General features: G+C 38.5%; 1 protein-coding gene across 2 annotated transcripts in view; it reads left to right on the top strand.

The window, feature by feature from the left end:
- LHFPL2 (LHFPL tetraspan subfamily member 2) overlaps window positions 1-12,215 on the top strand; it is a 152,612-nt gene that overhangs the window by 76,739 nt on the left and 63,658 nt on the right. The window contains exon 1 of one of the 2 annotated variants that reach the window (XM_080370897.1): window positions 7,556-7,573. The exons of the other annotated variant lie outside the window; for it this stretch is intronic. The gene's annotated coding sequence lies outside the window, so the exon portion shown is untranslated. Of the gene's footprint in view, window positions 1-7,555; window positions 7,574-12,215 lie in introns of those variants that run through there. 2 annotated transcript variants of the gene reach the window in all.

Here is a 12,215-nt window from a genome sequence, read left to right on the forward strand (position 1 = left end):
TGAGATACGTTGACCTTGATTCAGAATTTGGAAAATTAAGACAGATTTTAGGATATTAACAGTGGGTGCCCTGGGAATTAAAAGGATGTTTAAGATTATGTAAGACTTTATATTACCTAAAAGTCTGTATATAAGAATAGTAGTTCTCTCTGATGTCTGGTGGCTAAAAAAAGCCCTAGAGAAATAGAAGAAATGCCTATCTTTATAATTTTCTTGTTTTTTACTCCTCTATTACTTCTTTTAGTCTTTGAGAGCTATCTTTTTGTATCACTTTGAACAGTTATATAACTGGAAGAAAACCCACTATAAACTTCTGGTCTGTTTCAGAAAGGCAAAGATAAACTTGGAATAACAAGCCTTGCTGATGCACATTTTACTGGATGTATAATAAAAGTGGAAGTGTTGTTTAGTGTTTGAGAAATTCCTCATTGTATGTGGTAGAATGGGGTTTCCTTCTGTGTTGAGCACCTGTCTTCTTGTTCAATTATGAAAAGGGGGATCAGTTCAGCTTTGCACATAAATGCTCCTTTGATCTGAATCCTCCTCTTGATTTTTTTTTCCTGGTTGCCACAGGTATTGGTATCGTTAAGATTAGGTTATAAGCCACTGTTCTGCCTCCTGCAAAGTAAAAAACCAATCTCTTCTTTTTTCTTGGTTCCGATTTTTATTGCCTTTATTTGGTATCTGGTGCTTGGTGTTCATCCCTCCTTATTTAATAGGAGGCATTAAATAGCTGGTGTGATATTTTAAGAAGGTATGAAGGGACTCGTAATAGGGATTTCTTTTCTGTCTCAGTATGTTAAAATCAATTTGGTGGCTGCATGTTATGGTGCTCTTCCTCCTTCCCCCACTGCTGGAAACATGAGTGGATTAATCTAGCTCCAAATTGCTTTGCTCTTTAAGTCAAAAAAGTCAGTGCAAGTCTGTGAATCGTTTTATGAAAATACTGGATTGAGTTTCAAGCTTCGACTCCCTGCTGATACATTAAATTCTTCATGGTATTGGCAGGGAAGCAGCAGGGGACCTTTCTTTAGCTGGATAAATAGAAGTGTCAACTCCAGATGCCTTGAGAGTAAGACTCCAGACAAGCTTTTAGTACAGTTACAGAAGGACAAAGTGGAAGAGACTTATGGGACTCTTACGTGTATTGAATTTCATTTAGCCTTTTGGTCACACTAACAGAAAAAAAACACTATAGGAGTCTTTAAAGCATGTATGTTCGTAGTCTTCAGTATAAATATGGGGGTGTTGTCTGGTGTTTTTTTTATTTTTTAATATGTATATATGTATATATACATTCTGACATCTGTTAGGAAATTGTATTGGCAGAGGGTACTCAAACTAAAAAAACTTAGAAGTACCTCTCTTCTAGCGCCCATTGCACATGAAAGAAACGTCGTGGGTCTTCCTTGGGACATTTCCCAACATTTGAAGTAAGCAGACTCATGTGGGACTGGTGACTTGGCAGCATGGACACTCAGCTTCAGGGCTGTCCTGACATCAGCAGTGTTGGATGCACAGTAGGGAAATTTGTTTGTTCATGATACTCTTTTAAGTTAAATAATGAAAGTGAAAATACATAATTATCATATGCAGTGGGTTCTCTTTTTGCCTGACTTATGGAATCAGTTATCCTATACATTTTAAATGGAAGTGCTAATTAAGTAATGTCAGATAGCAATTTTGCTGAGCAGAATACTTTTAGAACCCGACAGTGTCCTTTGCTGTAGGCAGATTGTTTTTCCTTGTAAGTGGAGTTTTTTACAGAAATTATAAGCACTCTGTTACTTGAATTTGGTTTCTCCTGCACCGTTTCTCTTTTTTCACTCTAGGAAGTCTCTGTTTCTCATTGATGTGCTACATCTGCTTCATCCAGGGTGATGCAGTGTTTCAGCACTGGCCACGTATGGCACTGCCCAGGTTTGTCCTGGTTTCTAGTTGCCAGTAACAACGTGGTGGGCGGAGGGATGACACAGGGCTGAAAATAATGACACTTCTTTTACAAATAAAGTGGTTTGGTTTGCTGTGTGCCTTTTTGTTTGTTTGTTTTGTTGTGGGGTTTTTTTGGTTGTTTTTTTTTGTTGTTGTTGTTTGTTTGTTTTGTTTTGTTTTGTTTTTCTTTTTTCTTGTTGCTTTTCTGTTGTTGTCCATGTATCTAGACCTCATGATTGTGGAGAACAGTTTGAAAACACCTCTTATAATGTGAAGTAATTGCATATCTCAGGCATCCCGTTTTAAGAAAACACCAAGTGCCTGGAAGATCAGAGTAACATTGTAGGAGTTGGCATCAGTATCTTGTTTCTTTTGACTGAGTCATCAGTTTGGTGTGACTGAACTGAAATTTGGCTGTTCTTTAATGCATCCTCATAGCTGACTAATTGTTACTTTAAGCTCAGAATTAAGTAAAATAAAATAATTCTTTAGAGAAAGTGTCTTTCATCTGCCCTGATCCCTTCCTGTGTTTGTTTCTCAATCACTGTAGGTAACGTCACTTTTGCAGTTGTTATATGTATAGGTCAAATGAAGGTCCAAGGTAATAGCATAAGGCCATAAATAAAATAGTTAATCAGTGTTTCATTTAAACACAGTAGCTGGTAATAGCCAGTGGCTTAAAGTACAGAGCAAATTTACAGTGATGCTTTCATAGTCTTCACTGATTTGCATCTTGAGGACTTACTTGGTCAAAGGAGGCAGTTGTTCGTATTTAATGGTTGGCTGTGGATCCTTCTTTCATTAACTTGGTCCGTTATTTCTAGAGCATATGGGAAATTTAGCATCCACAGCAAACCGTGGCAGACTTCCTCAGCTTAACTCCATCTTGGATGTAAAAAGTGCTTTCCTGAACCTTATATTACCCAGTATGCTTTGACACCATCAGCACTTTCACTAGCAAATACAGTGAAGAGTTGTTACCTATTTTTCCTTTCTGTGCTTATCAGCATTTTATAGACATCAAAAGAAAATACATCCTTATCACTTAAATTTGTGATCCATTCAAAAGATGCTGACTCTTATACTGTAATAGCCTGGAACCTTCTCGCACAACTGCAGAGCATATATTTTCTGTGTTGTAGTTCTGCAGGATTTTTTCACTTCTGCTTAGTTTTTAAAAGTTACCTGGCAGGCCGTAAAATGGATTTTGGCCCTCTGAGTAAACTACCGGGACATGAAATGATGACCTTTAGGAAGAAAAGCTGGATTTTGCTTTGTCTTTTTAGTTATAGTGGATGGCTTCTAAGGCATTTATGAATTATTTCCATCTGACAGCATCTTATTTTTTTGTCTTACTTAGTAAAGAAACAAAAATATTCAGCAAAAAAAACCTTCTTAGAGTCATGGTGTTTTCCCCTTGCACTTTGGAATACTATTACACATGCTTGTGATTATGCACTCTGCAAACAATTGTCAGAAAAATTCATCTGCTTTCCAAGTCCCACAGAAGAACAGATGTGGAATTAAGTTTCAAACAATGTACTCTTAATGGCTTACATGTGGACATGAAACAAACTGGAGCTTAGTGGGAACTGATTGGATGCTTTGTTACTTGAGCGTAGAGTGGAGAATTTGCATTTTTCTTAGGCTTCATTCTCTGAGCAGTCCTTTGAAAACTAATAAATGAACAAGAAAAGCGTCTGTTTCAGGTATTTAACTCTAGAGAGCCAAAACCTCAGGGGACCACCTGAATGGAGCTGGTATTATGTGTATGAATATGAAGAGAGATTGTGTATATACATGTAATTTTCTTCCTTTATTTGACAAGTCTTTGCTGCTGTAAAGGATATTGGGGAGTAAAATACATGCGTGTCCTCTGTGTGCTTGGAAAAGCTAATATTTAAGCCAGCCAGCGCTGCCTGTAAGAGATTTCAAGTCATCAGTTGCTGGAATACCATAAGAAAGCAATTAGGTCAGAAAATTTACTCATGTTGTGTTCTAAACTCCAGCCTTCACTGGAAAAATCACTTGAAAAAATAGTCCATGCAACTACTTTGGAAAGGTAGTTTTGGGAGAGAAAAGGTTAGTCTTCAGGAACTCTGGAACTTAGAGAAAATTTACAGAAGTATGGTTTTGAATCCATTGGGCAGTCACTGAGACTTAGGGAATTGTTGGATCCTTGTTCCTGGAATTACTTTCTTTGTAATTGATAAGAAAGCTTATGGAAACAGGGCTATTGATAATTGTTCCCAGTGTGATTGCCTTCTCTCATACTGTATAAATACTGAAACAGTGCCTGCTAGTAGGGATCTGCATTTTCAGTTGCTGGTGAATGGAAACTGTTAAGATTTATAACTTCATAGAATTGTAGAATGGTTTGGGTTGGAAGGGACCTTAAAGATACCTAGTTCCAACACCCCCTGCCATGGGCAGGGACACCTTCTGTGAGACCAGGTTGCTCAAAGCCCCATCCAACCTGGCCTTGAAGTGTTCAAGTCCCTCACAACCCTCATAGTAAAGAATTTCTTCCCAATGTCTAATCTAATCTGCCTCTTTCAGTTTAAAGCTACTAGCCCTTGTCATATCGATATAGTGCACAATAATAAGCTATAGTAGCTTATACATGTAAGATCATTTTCACTTATTTGATTCAGTGTAGCCTGGAAATAATTTGCTGTGCTGAACCTGCAGAAAAAAAGGGGGCAGGGAGGGAGAACCTAACAAATTTGTTGCTTCTTAAATTTTGACAAACTTGATTAAACAGACAAGGTTGTGTCTTGTTTCGGGGTTTATAGTGGTGCCTTGGAAGCTTTTAAAGGCCATTGGAATTTTTAATTTTTTACTTTAAAATAAAAGTAAAAAAACATATTATATTGAAGGGTTAAGAGGGCTGTGAACTCAGGTGCAGATAGTTTTTCTCTGAAAGTAGTCGTTGCCCCCCCCCCCCCCCCCCCCCCCAACTTGATGTGGGGTGTGAGAGTAGTAGTGATGCATGTTCTTGTCTTCCAAGGAGTAGTAATGGGAGTCCTTCATCGCACTGCCTTGTTGGCTGTTCCTTAGCTTCTCATCTTGCACATTCATCATTGTGTTTATTCTGGTAGCAAGTAAATGGCTGATGCAAATTAAAGTGTTAATTGTTAATAAAATAGCAAAATACAATGTTTTGAGAGGTGGAGAGGACAGAAGCTTTCAGAAATGTTTATTATGTTTCAGAGAGGTGGTGTTCCTAGCTTGACTGCTGGAGAGATCTGTGAAGGTTATAGCAGAGTTTATGTATTCCTTAAATGCTTCATATGGATTTCCTGAAGATGTTTTGCTTGTGCTGTGTGAAGTGACCAATTTCTTCCTTCTCTCTGTTTTTGGGGAGATTTGCTTGACCTTAGTTTTTCATGTTTTGTTTCAAAATAACTTTCTTTCATGGATATTATTTTGTTTATGTGCTTTGCAAAAGAAAAAAAGAGATGATAATATTTTAAATAAACATCTTTATACCCCCATGTCTTGTTTTTTAGCCTTTGTCTAGAATGACATCAATAGCTAAGTATTTCATGTTCTTTAAACACAACTTAGTGAATGTAGATGATGTAGGTATCTTCTGCGTGATCAAGACTTTTAATAAATGTCATTTTCTGAGCCTTTAATAATCAAAAGCATGGGGTACAGTCAGTTGTTGTGTATGGAGCTGGTAAAGCTCAGATGAGAAACAGCATCTTTGATGTTTAATAATTTCGGAGTATTTTAAATGGACTTACAGTATGTGTCTTAGAATGCACGTTCAAGGGAAACACATCTGACTAAGATTTATATTCCATTATTTATAGTTAGAACTATGCAAGTTGGAAGGGACTACTAAAGACAGTGGAGGCAATGGTCAGTTTTACCCTCAGCTGGGAAAGAGAGGTAAAAAAAAGTTGGGTGGCCGCCTTCTCTACCCCACCCCATCCTCCCACCATTCCAATTTAAACTGAATCCTTCATGGATTACTCTACAAGCCCATTATTTAAGCCTAAAGTTGACCGATGACACTCCAATTCAGCCTTGCAGGTACCTTTCTATAGGAAATGATAAAGGTAAGTACTAGCATGTCTTTGTAAAGAATTAATTTATAATAGTCTGGAAAGGGAAAAGAAAAGCAGAAACAGAGACCTCTTCTTGCCCTGTGTCAGGAGACCTTTTTTAGATGTGATTCTTCTCTTTCTGTGTACATCTCTATGTGGAGACAATTGTTCACAGTTTTCTTTTAGCTAGTAAAAAGAGTAGTAGAAATCTAGGGAAAATAAAATGTTGCCATAGGAGCACATAACTTGTCAAGAAGTTATATCTCAGTTTACTGAGAAATGTATTTTAAAGACTATTTTAAAGAATTTTTAGAGGAATGTAAAGAATAATCATAACTTTTCAGTGTGTGCTGTGACAGTCTTCAAAGAGGGTGTTATGGGCTTCAGGAAGAACTAAACCCAGATAATTTTATGTCTTGTATTACCAGGACATTTTCTGAAAAGAAGATCATCCCTTTAGCAGTGTTCTAGCAAATTGGCTCCAGAGAAAGCTTAAAATGACAAAAATTAAAAAGGCAAAGGAATGCTTCTCTGTGGTAAACAAAACCACAGTTAACATATTTCTTAGTTGCTGTTCAATTCCCACCATCCCCGGGGCTAGCTAATTCTTCCATCTGAAAACTGATTATAATTTTTAACTCTTAACAAGCAGTGGCTAGCTCATTTCCCGTTTCTTGGGTTAGCTTCAAAGGAGTGCCTCTTTGTGGGCTTGTAAGCTCACGTTGGAAAAGCGGCCTGGATGGAGATGGCTCAGGACTCTTCAGAGGTCTGTAGAAAGTGCAGGATGTTCTCCAGAGCAGGCAAACTGGACAGATAAGACTTGAGTAAGGATTTTTCATTTCCATAACATGATTTTACTGAAATGCTCAAGAAAGGCACATGGAATGTTGCTCAGGGTCTAATTTTTATTTAATTTTTATTCATATTGGGTTTGGGTTTTGGTGGTTGTTTTTTAGAAGACTGAAAATCAGTCCTAGGACATGAGCTGGAGAAGAGCTAAGCATTATTTTTAGCTTTGAATTAAGCTGCATGATAGGCCTATTGGTTGGATAATGTTCAGATAGACTATTTTCAGTAGAAAACTTTGCTTTCAGGTCAAATTGAATGGCCTAAGCTCTCGATTTTGTCACTTAGTAAAATCATTACATGAATCATTGAAGTGTTTCATGATTAAAAACCAGCATTTCACAGGTGGAAGGTCACAGGTAGTACCTGTGGGTGCTTTAATTTGATAAGCAACTTTTTATGTGTAGTTTTTTAATTGCATTTATGAAGATGAAAGCTGTGAGGAAGGCATGGAAATTAGTCCAATGTAGAATGTATGCTTAAGGTACCATTGAGGAGTTTGAAATTGTTAACAGCTTGTCTGTGTCTTAGAAGGTCAGTACCTCTTCAGTGTTTGGTTGCTTTGTTACATACCTTGTCTTAAATGTAAAGGAAGTTGAAAGTTAAAAAAAGTCTGCTTTTCTTGGGGTGTGGGGAGGAAGGTATGATGCTTAGGGCATTTTTTTTTTTTTATTTAGGCTGAGGTTCCTAATTTAGTCATGGTGCAAGAGTATTGGAAAACGCAGGAAATTTATAAGGTAATTTTGACATTTTCATGATTGTTTCATTGATTTCACAGCTTGTGTCACTAGGATGATACTCTTCAGTATGATTTTGGCTGGAGAAGGTGTTGGATTGAAAACAAAACAAACCCTGCAGCTGCATGTTTAAAGAGTATGTGTACGTGTGAGTGTGTGAGATAACATGCCTTTTTTTCCAGACTATCAAGATGGGACAGCTCTGCAGCCTTCTGCAACAGGCTTTGGCTGTCTACCAATTAAATAAAAAAGTGCATTAATTGCTTCTGCCTTAACAAAACTCCACACTGGCCATCTCCAGGCCTTCAGGAGAAGATAACGGAGCTGTCTCCCTTGGAGTCATTCTGTTCCACTTCTGCCAGCAGACAGCTTTATTTGTAAACTTAGCATTTTGCAGGACACAGTGTGTGGTAATCTGGGGGCAATAATTTGGATGCTAATAATACTCATTAGAAATTGTTATTTATTAAGCCAGCTGACATTTAGAAAGTATAGCTTGACTTGCGAAGTGATTCTAGCTCATTGCTGAGGAGCATGCTGCTGGTTAGAGCATTTAATTAGCAACCCAAGGTCAGGGCCCCCACCGGTACTAATGAGCCTCGGCTTCCCCTGGGTCCTGCTTGAGCTCCTGTCTGGGGGCCCAGGAGCCTGCTTCAGCTCAGCTTGGGGCCATCAGCCTGCGCTGGAGCTGTGTTAGCCATGTGCCTGTTCCAGTCCCAGCTGCTGTGGGGTTGACCTGGAACCTGCCTAAAGGCCTGATGATTGCTGGGCTGTCCATGGGACCCATTTCTCTCACCATCCACATGCAGGCGGCAGGTGCTGGCCCCACAGTGAAGCTGCTTTCTGAGTCACTTCTTGTCTGGACCCCCTCAATGATGGCCAAGCTGCAACCACCTGGAGCGGCTTTAAGGCCAAAATGGAGGCAAGGAGCATTTTTAGTGACTCTGGATGTTCTTGCTGGAGATACTGCTGCGAAACCGCTGGGTTTGGCTGCCTTGGGCTGGCTGGTAGAGGTGATGGGTTGTATGGAACAAGACCAAAGCGCTGGCTGTGGTGTAACTCACTGTGCTGTCCTGGAAGGATGACTTTTTGCTCTGTCCCTGTGACACAGAAATGCAACTCAAGAAGCATGCTGTAAAGTGAACTTGTCAAGTGCTTTTGCACTGCCTTTAAAGTAAATAATTTATGTCCTTTCATCCTCATGGGTAACGCTGAAGATGAGAGCTCCCACTGATTTCTGTGAACATGGGATGGGGCTCCTGGCTGATGTGTTCTATATTACTAACTTCAGCTAAAGCTTTATGCTCAGGTAAAACAAACCCTAAAAGACAAAACTCATTTTAGAGAATAACTTCACTAAAAATAAATTTGTACATCTTTTGCTTCACTTACTTGTTAAAGTAGTGTGGTAATTTGATTCACTTATCACTCGGGTGCTTAATGTATTAGCCAACAGGCTAAGAGGAATCTTTCATGCACACTGTGGGTCCTAATGCTTCTGTATTTATTCTGTTTAGTTTTGTGGGAATTGCTAGGATTATAAAAACATAGTATTTGGTTTAAACATTTTAATGATGTGTAAAACTATGCTGTACAGCTTTCTTGGTTAAGGTGGTGCAGTGGGAAAACAGGCATTAAGAGCAGGGATCAACAGTGAATTATAAGTACATCTGGCTTTTATTAGTTGCAAACTTCAGGGCAGGTGCATTTGGGTGAAATATTTTTTGTAGTGTAAAGTGAAATTTTTTTTGTTCTTATTGAAATAGATTGCAAATTATGTTGGTCTATACAGTATACTCTTTTGAATTTGCTTTAAATTGCATACATATGTAGCATGATCTTCTAGACTGAACAAATTAGGTAGATAACACAAAAGGAAAAACTGGAATTCATTTTTTTTCTTTTGTAGGTTTGTATGAAACTGAGAACAATCAGCCTGAGACGAAATGTTAAAAAATCTATACTGTATCTCAAGCTGTTAGTTTCCCGTGGTGTTTAGCATTGTAACTCATTTAGAGTTTTGTTTTGTTTTAACCTGCTAGCAGTGTATCCCTAAGAAAATACTTTCCCCTTCTTGTTTTGCTGTTGTTTCTGAAGGTAGCCTTAATGACGCCTATGAAATAGTAGGGCATTTTTTTATTTTATACTGTTATGCATCGATAGCAAAAGACAAAAGACTCATTGAATATATTATTTCTATTCATAGTGACATAATTGGTCATACAAACCTTCCTGAAGTAAGTAAATATTTCTTTGATTCGGATGCTGGCTGTTATATAATACATGGAAGTATCGCACAGTAGTATATCTGAAGAAAAAGCTACTTGAAAGGGATGTTTTAAGATTCAGCGGATATGTCTGTATTCTTTTTTAATTTTATTTTTGCTGGGGAGGCTAAGTATACCTAATTCCTGTTGTGTGCAAAGCCAGGGTATGTGATACAGGGATGTTATCAAACTGTTCTCTTAACAGTGTCCAAACTATTTGTTTCTCCTGTCGACTGTAAATAAAAAAAAATTAAATCAGTGGGTCTACTTGGCGTAGAGACTTTTTCTTTCTGAATTATATTAAAGCATTTCTCCCTTGCAAATGAGAAAGGAGCTAGAAATGAAGACTGTCGTGTTTTCTCTTTTTTTGTTTGTTTTTTGTTTTTTTCTGTGGGGGTGGGCAGTGTGGGGGTAGTGTTTGTGTGATGCAGCCAAATTTACAGCTAGTTGAATAGGAACAAAGAAATGGATTTTCTGTATTTTTACCAACTGTTGAGGAAATCTGAGTTATTGCAGAATCAGTATGGAAGAGCTCCTGAGAGAAGGAGTGAGAGCATACATGTGGTTTTCTCATTCTGATTTGTTTGGGAGGCTTTGGGTTTCATTTTGGCCACCTGCAGCATAAGGAAAGTACACACAGCCTTTGCAGTGATGGGGCAGTAGAAGGCCTGTGGGGTTTCTTCTTGTTAGCTTTGTCACAATTGTGGTGGCAAAAAAGAGCCTTTCTTTTTAATACAGTAATTGTTCTGCTCCGCCTTTGTGGTTTTTTGGGGGTTTTTTTGGTCATTTCTTGTATGTGGGTAAGGAAGATCATTGCCATGCCTTTGGCAGGGGGTTGGATCTGTGAGAGAAGGCTCTTCTAACAGCCTCCTCAATGGGCTGATCCTGTCTCACTGCCCCATACCACTTCTTTTTCTTAGGGAGCCCAGACTCCAGGCGAGGACATTTTCCTTAAAAGTACCACTTAATTCTTACTGTCTGAGCAATCCATCATTTTCACGTACTTAAATTTGGTCATGCATTTTTGGGTGCTGGGATCTGAAAGAAAACAATTTGGCCTTTTTCGTTCATGAAACGTAGTCTCTGCTAACACTGTTGCACTTTCATTGCCATGTTAACTGCTTTTGAGACAGAAGAGGAAAGTTGGAGTAACCACAGCTACTTAGTCGAGTCGTTTGGTTTTTTTTTTTTTTCTGGAGGAATATTGTGTGTGCCAGGAATTTAGAGACCATTTTGGCATACCAGTGCTCCCAGTATGTTTTTCTCTGTCCTTGGCAGCATGCTTTGTTAGGAGTTTTGTGTAGATTTTTCTGTTGTTAAACCGTTTTCACCAAGACCGTTTATCTCTCTTTGTTATGAGTCTACTGACCTTCTGATGCACTTTGTTCTTTTATGTGAGGGGAGGTTCTTCATATATCCTGTCCTGATGTATGTACAAAAATGTGGAATTTGCTATTATTGTGGGAAACCCTGTAGTTCAGCATCACTGAATCAACCTTACCTTACCTTTATTACCTTATTTTATTACTTTTTGGTACTGGGGATCCGACACTGGATGTGATATTCCAGACATGTATTCTTTGAGTGCTGGCTAAAGGTGAATAATCACTTATTAGTGGGAGTTTAGCCTGTAGATATATCCCAGGATATTCTTGGCCTTCCTTGCTGCCAGAGCTAACTGCTAGCTCATGTTTAGTTAACTAGCTAACTGTTAGCCCTGTCTGCCCAGGCTCCCAGCTCCATTTCAGAGAGCTGTGCCCTGGGTGGTCAGTGCCCAGTCTGTCCAAGAGATTAGACCATCTCAGGTACTGGACTTCATAATTGTCCTTGTTGAATTCCATGAAATATATGTGTGGGATGGTGGAAGGCGTTTGAAGGTATGTTTCATAAGCTTGTGGGGTGAACATGCTATGTAGTTTAGGTTTTTATTCCAGTCATTTAGGAATTTTGGGAGTTATTCCCAAGTCATACCTGACTTTAAAATGTTGTTATAAATCCCAATAGAATATACAAATAATTTTAAATGTATTTTCAAATCTTTGAATAATTTGTTAGTAAAATAGAAAGAGAAAAAGATGCAATTTTGTGCATGCTTACTGATTTATGTGTTACTCATAGAATCATACAACAATAGAATGGTTTGGGTTGAAAAAGACCTTAAAGATAATATAGTTCCAAACCCTGTGCCATGGGCAGGGACACCCTCCACTAGACCATGTTTCTCAAAGCCCCATCTAGCCTGGTCTTGAACACTTACGGGGAGGGGACATCCACAACTTCTCTGGGGAGATTGTTCCTAATTTCTTCCTAATATCTAATCTAAATCTACCCTCTTTTAGTTTAATACATTTAGTGCTATCACTAAATGCCCTTGT

This window comes from Falco punctatus, assembly GCF_963210335.1.
Source record: "Falco punctatus genome assembly, chromosome: Z".
Taxonomy (NCBI): Eukaryota; Metazoa; Chordata; class Aves; order Falconiformes; family Falconidae; genus Falco; species Falco punctatus.